The following is a 14,276-nucleotide window of genomic DNA, read 5'->3' as shown; positions in this document are numbered from 1 at the left end:
ACAGCAACATGATTTAAGATTACAAGGTCACATTACTTATAAAAATCATGCATAAATTAAGAATTTACAATAAACACTGCAATATTTCATAAAAAATAAGAACCGTCGATTTACATTTCATTGTGACTTCATGAGCATGTGGCTAAGCTAAAAGCACAATATTGTAAGCATAAAAGTACATGACACATGAATATTGGAAAAAAATAATTAATTTGTGGTAGTTACAAAAAATGTAATGATGCTTTTGTTATTTAAGATTTTTAAGTCAACATTTCTCTCACCATGAACCACCTGGGATTGACTACAATTATTTACATTCGCATTATGTTTTAGAACAGCGAATGTATCAGGGAGACGCTTATGGTTCCTTAAAAATCTTATTTTGAAACCAATTCACACTGTAACCAAAGATGGCTACCAACGCGAACAATCACCAGATAACTGTACGTCACTTCTCAGACACATCACGACCTGACGAACAAGCAAAGCAACGCCGATAGGGGTAACACACTGATCCGAAAAACTGTGACTAAGTGCCTATATAGCCACTGGGGAATAGGGATGTAACAATACAGTTAGTCCACGGTTCAATACATACCTCAGTTTTTAACCACGGTTTTCAGTTCGGTTCTGATGGCTTGTCACATCATTCTTAAGCGACAGGAACAGTAAGAGGTTAAGGAGAAAAAAGACAATTTTTTATTGCAAATACTCTTTCTTAATTTTACTTAAAAGAATTGAAAAACCTTACTTAAACTCAAAACTTTACTTAAAATTTTTAAAAATAATGAGAAATGAACACAGGTTTGAAACAATATTAGAATGAGTAAATATTTACATCATTTTAGAGGTGAACTGTCCCTTTAAGTCACTAGGCTGCGCTGCTGATAATTTAAGACCTGCGTGCATCTAATATACAGACAGATGCCGATTTTACTTTCACTTTAGACATAATCGACTGTGTTTATGTTAACCTGGTGTGTATTTGACAGTATTAGCGCCGTAAAATGAATACTTAGTCCAGTAATCACGTGTTTGACAGGCGTTTAGTGCCAGCGCACGGAAAAGCGCATGTAAAACCGCGCTTAAGCTACCGAATGAAATGTTTAACCGGCAAGGCTTTAAAAAGCGTGCAAATAAATAAGCGTGAACTTTCTTGATTGTGAATAACTATAGTTTTCTGTGAGTATAACTCTATCACTAACGTGTGATGTGAATGTGTGGCGTGTTCAGTATATTGGGATGGAGGCAAATGATAGAATTTGGAGAAAAATAATTAATGAAATGCAAAACCAAAAAAAAACACATTGCACAAGCGCGTATTGAACCATGAATACCGTAATGCATGGTTCAATATTATATTTAGAATTGTGGCATCCCTAATAGCCACTGGTTGCTGATCTTACTACAGACTACAAGGGCCGCCCCCCAACAGTCGACTAAACGTTAGTCGATTACATTTTAATTAGACGGTTAGTCGGAAAAGAAAAAAAAACTCCCCAGCAATTGCCAAAGTCACGCAGTCACAGCTGGTTAATGCGGTAATATGTCGGATAGAAAAATACTGTAGGAACATTTCAAAAGAATGCCTACAAAAAAGGTGACGTGCAACATCAAACTTTTTTTTTTAGTAGTAGCCAAACATGGCCGTCGCTCTACCATTAAGTGTTCAAGCAGAGTGTGGAAGCTAAATTAGTACCGCAGTTACTGCACGACATGTTGAACTTCTACATCAACGGCATACAGGCTTCATTGTGAGCATGAAACGTAGATCACTTCTCGCCGACAATGTGGACAAGCAGTTTTTCCACCATCTAATCTACTAACAATCAACTAGAAAATTCTTTAGTCGGGGGCAGCACTAAAGACTACAGATCGCCGACATCTATAGCCACAGAAATAGCCACAAAGACCCTCACACACTGAACATTGGATCATAACCTGGATCTTTTCCTCTTTGATAAGGTATGCAAATACCAGCCAGGGGCCTCTTGACATTATCAATGTTAGCTGAAGGAAAGGCTGGAGACCAGTCCAACATGCACTTTACACATGTAACCCGTGCAGTGATTCCCTGGAACAGAGACCCTAATCACTGGGTTTTGACATCAGAGCCTCTTCAATGCTGTAAGTGGACCCTGTGGACTTGCCAACAAAACCACTTTACCTGATTACTGACTAAAAGGTCACAATTATTGGAATGGTTGCTGTGAAAGAGGTTTGCTAACAAAGACAGAGGGACTAATTGGCTTTAAAAAGCATGATTAAACACTTATCAATAAGTAATCAATTGAACATTCAACTGTGAGCTGAAGTCTGGAGGTCAAACATGGTGAATGGCTCTCGTAGGCTCCAGGTTCTCTATGATTTTAGACATCTCTCGTTCCACTGAAATGGATCAGGACACACGGGATGGGCCAGACCCTCAGAAAAGAGCCAAAACACAGAGCAATGCAGATGAGAAAACCCAGCTCACTCTTTATGAGGATGACATACTGCCAATAACTTTTGTACGAACAGCCAAACAATATAAAATGCTCCTGCTGTGGGAGCTCTGTTCACATGAAAACAGACAAAAATAAGATCAACAAAAAGTCTTCAAGACCGATGGAAGACAAAAAATACCACAGACTAAATTGAAATCTTTGAAACTCTTTAAAATCAACTGCAGATCTTTGTAGCACCCAGGCAGACCAGCATGTACAGTGTCTCCTGATGTTTGTCACATTTTATTGCCATCACCCTATATAGGCCAAATTTTTCTTCCCTTCTTTCTTTCTCTCTCTCTCCCTCACGTGTTTGTGGTTGGAGGAGCAGTAGTTAAAAGTCTGACTCAGGCTCGCTCAGCTGACTGGAAGAGGGAGAGACCCAAATAAATAAATAAAAAAAACACAAGAAAGAAAATGAAGGGGTGGTAAGAAGAACACTGCTGTGGGACTGACATATACAAACCATTTGGTTGATTATCCGTAATAGTTCTGGGAAATGGTAGAGCTTTTTGTAAGAAGGCATTTTTGTTGTTGTTGTTACGGATCAAGCAAAGAATTCTTCTGCCAGTTGTTTATGTGGAGTGTAAGCTCACGTCAAATGATGAATTTATAAATTAAATTAAATTTTACAAAAATATATTTTTTATATGCTGGACATATAATGTATAGCATAGCATAAAAGATGTGTTTTTAACTCTATAGGAGTTAGGTAGTGCCAGTAGTGTTTTCTTCATTTAGCTGCTTGTACTTTCTATGTCAGGCATTCTCCATAAAATAGGCAAGACTAAACTCACCAATAATGTTCTCATGTAGCCAATGGGCTAAACGCTTCAGTGATTACAGTCATTTACAAATCTGTGTGTTATGAGGGATGTTAAACAGCCTAACATTGTTTCCGAGTTATGTATGCAAAGTAGGGCTGGACAATAATTCAATATCAATATATATCGCGATATAATTTTTTTCAATAACGGTGATATGATTTTTAAACACATTTCCGATATTTCGATATGACTGACATTCAGGGCGCATGCCATCAGAAAGAGCAGAACACGATTGGCTTCTTGCGTGGTGACGTAGGCCTACACCACGGACACGCAGCCAGTCCTCCTCAGCAGTAGTAGGCTGATAGATCCAACGCGGCACGTTTTAGCTACAAAGAGAGTTTCCCTGACCGCAACACAAATGTGACTGAACGAGCTTCCACAAGTAAGGAGAAATAAATAGTTGATAAGAGAAGAAAGACTAACTTTCTTTAGTGGCGTGGAAGTGGTTCGTCTATCTAAAGCACTATTCGCACGGGATTAGTATTATCTGGTGGGACCTCTGTGATTTAGAAATGACTCCTCCACATCTGAGTTTTGCGTGGCGCATTCGCACGGGATAAGCAAAGCCTGTGATTTTACTCGAATTTACTGACTTCTCCCGGATATGATGTTCGTTATAGATAGCTGTATGAAATCATAAACAGGCATCGATATCGTTTTGATTATTTCACAGTAGCCTAATAAATAAAAATAATTTCGTTCAGTTGCGAACAGACGCCATGAACTGAGCTCAGACCAGCGGCAGGAATCAGATTTCATTTATCACGAGTAGGAAGCTGACAATATACGGCGGAAGATTCAGTTTCAAAACTAAATGTAAAAGCGCCTATTTAAACAAGATTGTCATTGTACTATACTGTTCTGTTATGTTTTTCATTCAGAACAGTATTGATGTTAATATTAAACACACCATTCAATCAGATTACTCCCAAATTGATAATCATTCTAAAGTGAAAGTATAATCCGTGTGGGCGCGGCTGCACGGGAATTAACGGTGCGCATTATGAATGCAGACTTTATTCTTCGTGAAAGATAAAGATGCTCACAGGGAGAAAAAAGCTTGCAAAAAGTATATACAATCCGCCTAATCCTGGCCAAATCACAGAGATGTCGATTCGCACGGGACTAATGTTATCACAGAGGCGAAATATGGTAGGCTAATTTGCGGGGGAATTTTTACTTTACAAATTACAGACATGGCCGATTCGCACGGAATTAAGATCACAGACATTCTCTGCAATTATTACAAATCACCAGAGGTCCCCAGATAATACGAATCCCGTGCGAATGGGGCTGATATTAAACTTGTGCCGGAGAGGTGCCGACTAGGGGTGTAACAATACATCGACATAGATGCATCAATCTAATGTCTAACAATACGATGCCAAGCGTTACAAATAATCCATGTAGACTATTTATGTAAGAGGCAATGTGGCACATTTGTTTTAATACTTATACTTTCCACATTTGCACACAATGTCATGTATTAACATCAATGCGTTCATTCTCGTTTAAATTACCTTTCAATGCTTGTGAAAGACGGTCAGACATGGCTTCACGAAAATGTATCATTTTCTCCTGTTTAAAGCCTTGCAAAAAGAAGCGTGCACTCATCTCAAACAGAGCACAAATAGGCCACTGAAGTGAGTCTTATTTTTTATTTTATTTTTGTGCATCAGTAGATAAAGGTAGCCTATAGTTTTGCATAAAAGGAGAATATAGCGCTATGAATCGTTCTTCACTGAAATTTAAAACTTAAAAGAAAATGCTCAATAAACTGCGTCTGCGAAGTGAGAGTCTTATGTTTATTTGATGGTGATTTCACATTTTTTGTTCGTATAAAGGCTAAATACAAATAAAAGGTGAACATTAATTTATTTGTACCGTTTTTATTTCTAAAATATTATATAGTTTTATAGGAGGAGGTTTCATAGACTTGGCAAATTAATTTGTCAGAAGTTTGTAGGTACAGAAATCCTTTGTGGCAGTTCTTGGTAGTTTTTCTAAAGCTTTTATATAGTTCATATCGATATCGAAATTATATCGTATCGACCAAAATTAAGAAATATATCGTGATATAAATTTTGGCCATATCGTCCAGCCCTAATGCAAAGATACTTGGCATTTACACATGAAGGGCTAGGGATAAATACTAAAGATTAGGCTAGGGATAAATACTAAAGATTTATTACACTGCATATATAATATCGAACCAAGGTGTTGATGACCAATTCCATTTCCACTTACTTTCATTGTAATACACTCCATGTATACTCTACTAATGTAAAACTTGATTTAAGTCACAATAAAATTGACAGTTTTTTATAAAGTATTTATTTATGAACATCATTTTTTATGTGCTATACTTTCCCGCTCCCTCGCAAACAGCGACGACCCAATCGATTTCCAATGGACAAAACCGAGTCCCATAATTCCCATAATTCATTCATATTTTCACTCAGATATACATCATAATGGGAGAGGGAAGATATATATCCGATGCAGGACTTGAAGAAGGGGTTAAATTCACCACTGATGCCAATTTTATGCCTTAAAAAGAATTTGACCTTCGATCTTAAAAGCTCTCCAAGCTCGTCTTTGAATGAGAGTCCACATTCTAAGAGGCACAGCAGATTTACTGCTCCAAGATTGCAATCAGAGTGCAGGCGGTGTGTATGACAGCAAATGCATCTTAAGTAGACAGGAATGAACCGAAGAGCGAGCAGAAGATAAAGCACAATGATTAGCCTCTTAACGTGCAGAGAAAAAACCACAAAAAACCTTGTTGGAGGGAGAAAAAAGTCTTAACAGACTACAATTTGCATGAAGAACCAAATTTAAGGGTGAAAAGACACTAAATAATTCCTTGTCTTGAATACTTGAAGCCAACAGAAACAGAAATGATAAAATCCTGGAGGAACATTACAGCCAGCTTAATGTCAGTCATTATTCACCCGAGGAGTTTTCTTCTTTCTGTGGTAGGTTCTCCCTGAACAAAGGCTTTGATTTAGGTTGGGTGTATGTAATGAAATATCCAGATGCTAGCGCAGTGCTTTGATGGTGTGCACCCAAAGCATGTGCTCATTTAATATAAACCCAATCTACCAGACAGAATTAGTCCCACACTGTACTGCAACAAAATGGCCATGAAAGTGCACCGATATAGAGTCAGATGCTGAAATGAACAAAGAATGTACTAGAATCACCAGAATGGTAACAATATCATGTTTCGTCCTGTTCGGGACTGTATGTATTGTACAAGGTTTGCCCTAAGCTTACAAAAAAAACAAAAAACGGTTAGTTGGTGTGGCTATATTTTCATAATAGTAGGCTATAGAATGTCAAGGCTTGTAATTTAAATACGGTAACAGGTGTGGACATACGCCAGAGATAATGTCTGTTACTTGTGCTGATAATACAGCTTAGTTCACACCAATTTGAGAAACGTTTCAAACAGGCCGACTGAATATTTGAGGTGGAGGAGATGTGTTTATTCAAGCTGTCAAGAAACTGTTGTCTGCACTGGAGTGTTTGCATATAACACTGTTAGGAACGGAGGAACGTGAGGGGGAAAGAGGTAAATCAAGTGGACATTCCTAGCTATGTATTCTGTGAAACCCTGCAACACATCCGGCAACTGAACTTCGACCCCTTGGAAACCTGTGACTACGCAAAATCAGGGGAGCATAAGACACAGCTGTGAAAAAGCTGTGAGAGCGAAACTCAAATACATATACTTGATCTGCGACAATATGTATGAGAAATAAGGTTTGTGGCAAACAAAACTATGGTAAAAGCAAATACACTACATCTAAAATAATGTTGCTGAACAACATTTTTTGCTAAAAAGTTTCTTGTGACATATGCAAAAGAGCCAGTCATGTTTTGTGAAGTAAAGCTTGTCCTCAATGCCTCTGTCTCTCCACCCTTCTGTTCCCCCAGGACTTCATTTAACCTACTTCTGTGTAAAACTCACTTCCAGATGGTGCTCACTTTTTATTCGTCTTTCCCTCTCTTCCATATTTTCCCACAATATGCCCACAGAGTAAATGAGACTTCTTGACTTATTGATTTATATACAGTATTTGCACTATAATCACTTCATTATGGCACTATGATAGTATTGAACATTTCTAAACTTTTATGTTTTTATTTTTATTTTGATACTTATTAATTCTATTGTTTATTGTACTTATTTTATTGTGAACTAGTTTTATTGTTATATTTTTTAAATAATGTTTGTATTCATTAAATATACATTAAATTGATTTAAATTCAAATTATGCTGTTCTTCATATTATTCTATTCATCAAATAATTCTGAAAAAATATATAAGATATATGTTTTAAATAAATATTTCTTGAGCCCAAAACAAATATATTACAATCACTTTTGAAGGATCATGTGACACTTAAGACTGGAGTAACAATTTAGCATTAACATCACATAAATAAATTACACTTTATAAATTTATGAAAAATAGAAAACTGGTATTTCACAATATTACTTATATTATTGCATTTTTTTGCAAGAGACTTCTTTCAAAAGCATTTTAAAAATGTAACTCACGCCACAAACCACTGAACAGTATTTTTGCACATACATTTTTACATGAATGCATTTGCCTGAAATGTTTATCCAATACAATTTGCATTGCATATACACATTTTATCAGGTTTATGGATTCGCTGTAAATCGTACTCACGGTCATGCTGTTGCTAGCTTCGTGCGCTCCTGTTTGAGCTGCAGGAATGTTAAGTGTTGCTAATGTAATGAAAAAAATCATGTGGTACTAATCGTTTTCCTAAAACATGAAAAGTGGTTATGTTTCTTTTATAGATTGTAAGGATTATTGATGTAACAAGACAGAATTCTGCCATTGTATTTTGCTTTACAGTACAGTACGCTTATTAATTTCCCACCGGTCTTCTTTCGTTTTTAAAATAAGCAGATTTTTGATTGTTATCAGCACACTGTTGTGCATGTTAACACACTTAATCCAAATCGAAGGATGTCATTTTTATCAGCTTTATCATCTGCCACATGAAAAATCCAGTTTCTTTGAAAAGTAATAGCACATTTCTCCTCAACAAAACACACTTTTATACATAATTTAATAGCGGATAAGATAGGGGATGAGTTACATGCCAAAGTTTAGACAAGTTTAGGCACCACTAATAATTGACTAATGGATCTCTGTAAAACAGTAGCTGATGTCTAAAGGAGGGCAGATAGTGCAAAGTCCAGTTTTAAGACACTCCAACTGTTTACCTACATCTGTTTGGGTCACAGCAATCTGCTTCATGAAGTGTTTACAGGAGGCAGTTTAGCAGCCTCAGTCTGTCCCCGCTGAGAGCAGGTGCACCGCTGAGTCTCAGCTGCTAATCTCATTGAGTAGTTGTAGCCCAATAACACGGCGGCCTGTACGGGATCGGGATGAGACCCTTGTACCGCTGCCCGCTTCTGCCGCGTAAGCAAGCTGGCAGCACATGCCAGGAACTCTACTAGCAACCTTATGGTGTGTATAGTCACCAGGAGAATTGAACTCCTGAACTCTGAATACACCCTGATACAGATCTTACATGCCACTTTATGTTCATGAAAAGAGAAAATCAGAAAATCCGGTGAGAAAAATCCCCATTGAAACGCTAAAAAGACAAACTATTGAGCATGAACCTGCAAACTGCCGGCAGAATGTGTTGTTTTTGTGGTGCATTGTGGGAGAGAGATAAGCACATCATTAACATTATGCCCTGTGTATGAATCACTGCATCTAGAGTCTCGGATAAGACGTATAATACATATAATATTGACATTAACGTGTCAAGTGCATAATGTGAAAAAAGCCAGAAAAACAGCCAGAATAGTTTTTAAAACAGCACTTTTAACAAAGTACAGCCTAAATCCTCTTTCTATTGGGGCTCTAGTTTTGATTTAACCATAAAAGATGGCCTACAATAATTGTGTGGACACCATTCACTACCTTTCTTAACTTACATGCTCCTTAAAGGTGCATGGGCACTGCACTCATTGTGATTGTGTGTCCGTGTGTGTGCCTTACACCTAAAGCCCCACATTCTCAAAGGTTTCGTTTGATACCCTGTTGCTAAGATACTAAACACAAACAGCCGTGAATGCACATGAATGGGTTTTAAGGCAGGAGAAATGGAGAAATCAAAGAAAATGATTTGTTTTCATAATCTCACATTGTCCATTAGCATAATCTGTGTGTCTGTTTCGGGGTGTAACTCTTCCAGCGGAATCTAAAGAATGAGGTTCTGCTTGATTTGTCAAAGCTGCTATGCTCCCAATAACACACACAGAGAGGAGAGAAACTGGATACTCTTTCTTTCTTCAGCTTTCTCTTTGTTCATTAAAGGACATCAGTCAGCAGCAAAATATTAAATATAAAACACAAACATCTTTATTATTTTAGTTGTCAACGATACGGATTTGAACAGTGGCTATTAATGTACATTCAGCACATTCCAAGTTTAGATTCATTTTTTTCATATTTTTAATAGAAGTCTCTTGCGCTCACCAAGGCTGCATTTATTTGATTAAAATTCAGTAAAAACAGTAATATTGTGAAATATTATTACAATTTAAAATAACTCTTTTGATTTCTGTTTTAATACATTTTAAAATCAAATTTATTTCTGTAATGACAAAGCTGATTTGGTGCTCATGAAACGTTTATACTCATTTTATCGTTTATACTCGGTTGTGCTCCTTAACATTCTTGTGGAAACTGTGAACTTTTTTATCTTTCTAATGAATGCATATTTTCAAGTAAATTGAGTAAATATTTTGTCCAACAATTTATTTCAGAAACATACAAATATATTATATAACATTTATTTGCATTATAATATGCAATTTGCATTATCCATCAAGGAAACTACACAACCTCCGTTAATTGATCATCTCTTCCGCTTTACTACTAGTTACAGCATGGAATAAACATCAGAAGGTGTGTTAAACATATAGTACATCTCGCTCAATTAGCGTTTCATCTGCATTTACCCCAGAAAAAAACAAAAAACATTTAATGTATAGTTTAGTCTAGTTTACTGTAAAGTCTACAGCATTATGCATTAGTTGAAAATGTGTTGAGAAATACAATTTTTTAGAACCCAAAAATGTGCCATGTTTCATACCCGCTACATACCCCAATTCATCGAAATCGGCCATCGTGTGAATCAAAACTAATGTCAATAACCCTAAAATGCTTTGACTAAATGGCCTAGTGTGGATGTGTTACGGATGCATATAATTAAAATAACTATTAATACTTTAGTTATCATTTTAGTTATTGTCTTTGGTGGGAACAAGCCTTAATCCTTGTGCAGAAATAAATCTGTGAGAATCAAAGGCACATGGCTGATTGAGTATTTATCATGGAAGGCAGAGAAACAGAACAGGAAGGAAGAAAGATGAGCATCCCTGTAATGATTACAATTACAGAGCAATTTCATCAAAACCGCCATCAATGGAGACACACACACACACACACACACGCGCGCGCACACGCGCACACACGCGCGCACACGCGCACACACGCACACATGCCAGTTTCCTTAGCAACCATTGCTGCTGTATAACCTCTACCACAATAATGATACACCTTAAGAAAATCTGCAACAAGAATGATTTATAACTCAGATTTCGCTCAGCAAGGTCTTTTAATGTTTGGGTGCTAATCACAAACAGAAAAGCATTTAAAAAAAGATGGCCAGCCAACGGCAGTGATAATGGTTTGCGTATCATGTCTGTGAAAGTCTGAATAGGAAGTTTAACTGCTAATGAGCCCGCCTCTATGCAGACCATCCATTAAAAAGCAAATCTATCAGCACTCTTTCTTCCTTCAAGCTTCACTGCCCTCTGTCCATTCAGCAAGCCAAGACACCTCTGGAAACGAATGACTTCTGTGTCTACAACCTTATCATCCACCCCAGGAATTTTTATCATCACATTGATCTGATTTCTCCCAGTTCAAATGCAAACCTGAACCGTGGAAAAGCTGGAGAATGAGTCCAAGATCAGATTAAAGAGGCAAGATCTTCCACATTGATACTACTATTGGTCTGTCATCACTCTGAGAGCTTACTCCTCTCAATCAAGCGCTCCATGAACTTAATCACACTGATAAAGGGGACAGAAGGATGAAGAAACGTGAGAGAGTGAGAGAAAAGAATGAGAGAGGGGAGGAGGGCAGAGGGAAACAGGACCGTGGCTTAGTCAGACAAACGGCTCTCTGTTTGGACCATCACTGAAGTCTCTGTCCTGTTTTTCGCTTTCTCTTTCTCACCCTCTTTTTCCCCTTCGTGCATTACTCCTCTATCCATCTTGCATTCCGCTTCCAGTTGCTATCATTGTCCCTGTCTTGTTTTTTTTTCACTTTCTCTCTCTAGAAATTACCACACACTTTGTTTCCTGCTATCCAATCTAATCTCTCTATCAGTCCATCTGAGGAATGATGGCGTTGGGACATTCATGACATAACCCTCTTCTCCCTCCTCACATTAGATACACAAGGCATTGTGCGCAATGAATGCGGAGGGCATCTCAGTGCATTAGAACGAGAGCACTCACTGTGCCTGGCACCGCTAGCAAGTCAATGCGCCCACACAATATACCACCCCCAGTCATGCCACTAAAAACAACTTCACAACACAAGAGAACTTCAAATAGACTGACACATTCTTGGCCTCTAGAGTTACTGTTTCTGGAAGGTGGTTATAGGCAAAATCCTAATTTTTTGAGGATTATTTGATAAATTGAAAGTTCACAGCATTTATTTCAAAAAAAGATATTTTGTAGCAATTTTAAAGTCTTTACTGTCACTTTTGATCAATATAATGCATCATTGCTGAATAAAAATAATATATCTATAGGCTGTGTGTGTGTGCGTGCGTGCGTGTGCCTTTGGCTGGCCATCTTTTTTTTTTTTTTGCTTTTCTGCTTGATTAGAACCCAGACATTAAAAGACCTTGCTGAGCGATACTATAGTCGATACTAGAGTTATAAATCATTCTTGTTGTAGATTTTCTTACAGTGTATCATTATTGTGGTAGAGGTTATACAGGAAACCTGTATAACTTCGTAATGGTTGCTAAGGAAACTGGCGTGTGTGTGTGTGTGTGTGTGTGTGTGTGTGTGTGTGTGTGTGTGTGTGTTACGTAAAAGGGTAACACTTTAGTTTAGGGTCCAATTCTCACTATTACATACTAGTTACGTATTATCATAAATGTTACTAGGATATTGTCTGTTTATAATGCCTTATTCTGCATGACTATATCTTACGTACCTTAATCCTACCCAAAACCTAAACTAAAGGGGGGGGGGGGGGGGGAGAAGATGGTGAAACACTCAGTTTCAGTCAATCTCATGTCAATCTTGAGTACCTATAGAGAAGTATTGCATCCTTCACATCTCCAAAAAGTTTTTACTTTTATTATATTTATAAAAGAAAGATAGGCTGTACCGAGTCTTTCCGTAAAAAAACGAGCGGCTGGAGGCGTATCGTGTGGGCGGAGCTAAAGAATGACGAGCGTGCAGCTACTGCATGAGAGCGTCTGAAAGCTGACATCCTCAAGCGTGGAAAAGAAAACTTTACCCTAAATAAACAATGGCTATCAATCAGATTCAACTAATACAGATATGATCCAGAATCAGATCCGGAGGCTGAAATAAATTGAACAGGAGAAACAGCAGCAGCAGGACGTCCGTCTCTGTGGTATGTACTGTATTTAGTGGCCTGTCAACATTTGTGTGTTTACTCGCAGTTTATGAGGACATGATTCGGTTTATGGACTACTGTATGCGACTACACCTTAGCAATCGCAAGCAAAACGGTTTTGCACGTCAGACTAGTGTATAACGTTACATAGAAAAACAATGGAGTAGCGCATTTGAATGTGCTTTGTGTGAACGTCCCTAGGTTTATGTTTGGGGTGGTTTTACAATAAACAAACAGACACCTATAGTGGTCAGCTAAACAAATGTATTTAAACACACACCATACATTGCATGCTTCATTGATAAATTAACTATACGATCGTGTTGTTTACTGATGTTTACTCACGCGACAATATCCAACTACACACAGATATTTGAAGCAGTTTTGCTCACCACCTGCTTCCAAAGCACGATCGTGAACCTTTATCGTCACCGCTCCATCAAAAACACACTTTTTTGGTAACATTGTTGCTTTGGTGAAGTCCTGAGACAGCGGGTGCAGTGTTTAAGGGCAGCGTGCGTTTGCTCTCTCACTGACTCGCTCTGGTCTGGTCGCTCGCACGCGCACCCTTCCGGGAGAAGAGCCCGTACGGCCCACACAAGGACCTTCCAACCCATTGACGTCAAGCCGACCCATACTCGAAAAAATTCTCTGAAACTTGTGAGAAACCAGAAGTTGTATTTTTGACACAGAAATACTCCACCAAACAATTTATTTTCTAAAACTTTGTCCATGTTTAGGATGGGAAGCCAAGTCTTTAACAGTGTAAAAAGCTCAGTATGCATGAAACAGCATTTCACCCCCCCCCCCCCAACATCAACCTTATTAACTATTAATAATCAGTAATTACGAGGTAACTAAGGCAAGAGTCATAGTTAATAAATAGTTAGTTAATAGTGACAATTGGACCCTAAACTAAAGTGTAAAAAAAAAAAAGTGATGATCAAACCAATTATCTGAAATTGTGACCTATTCTATATCAGATGGCTGCAACACTGTTTTGAGCCCATAATAGGGTAACAATAATGCATTGAACACATCAGGTGTATTCATGCAACATCTTTATGGCATTCAGATGCTGGAATCATAACCCACTGGTCAACATGTAAAACAGCTAATTCACTCAGCTGTAAAACAATTCAGATTACTAATGGACCTTTATTAATTTAATTAGGCTGTGTCTGATCAGACTTGCCCAACTGTGAGTTTAACCAACTA

At 37.8% G+C, this 14,276-nt stretch overlaps 1 protein-coding gene across 2 annotated transcripts in view; it reads right to left on the bottom strand.

Annotated features, from left to right (window-relative positions):
- The window catches only part of eeig1b (estrogen-induced osteoclastogenesis regulator 1b), a 40,263-nt gene that overhangs the window by 24,288 nt on the left and 1,699 nt on the right, over positions 1 to 14,276 (bottom strand). The gene's annotated exons all lie outside the window — the stretch shown is intronic.

Source organism: Pseudorasbora parva, chromosome 3 (genome assembly GCF_024679245.1).
Source record: "Pseudorasbora parva isolate DD20220531a chromosome 3, ASM2467924v1, whole genome shotgun sequence".
Taxonomy (NCBI): domain Eukaryota; kingdom Metazoa; phylum Chordata; class Actinopteri; order Cypriniformes; family Gobionidae; genus Pseudorasbora; species Pseudorasbora parva.
This window is presented reverse-complemented; position numbering and strand designations above follow the sequence as displayed.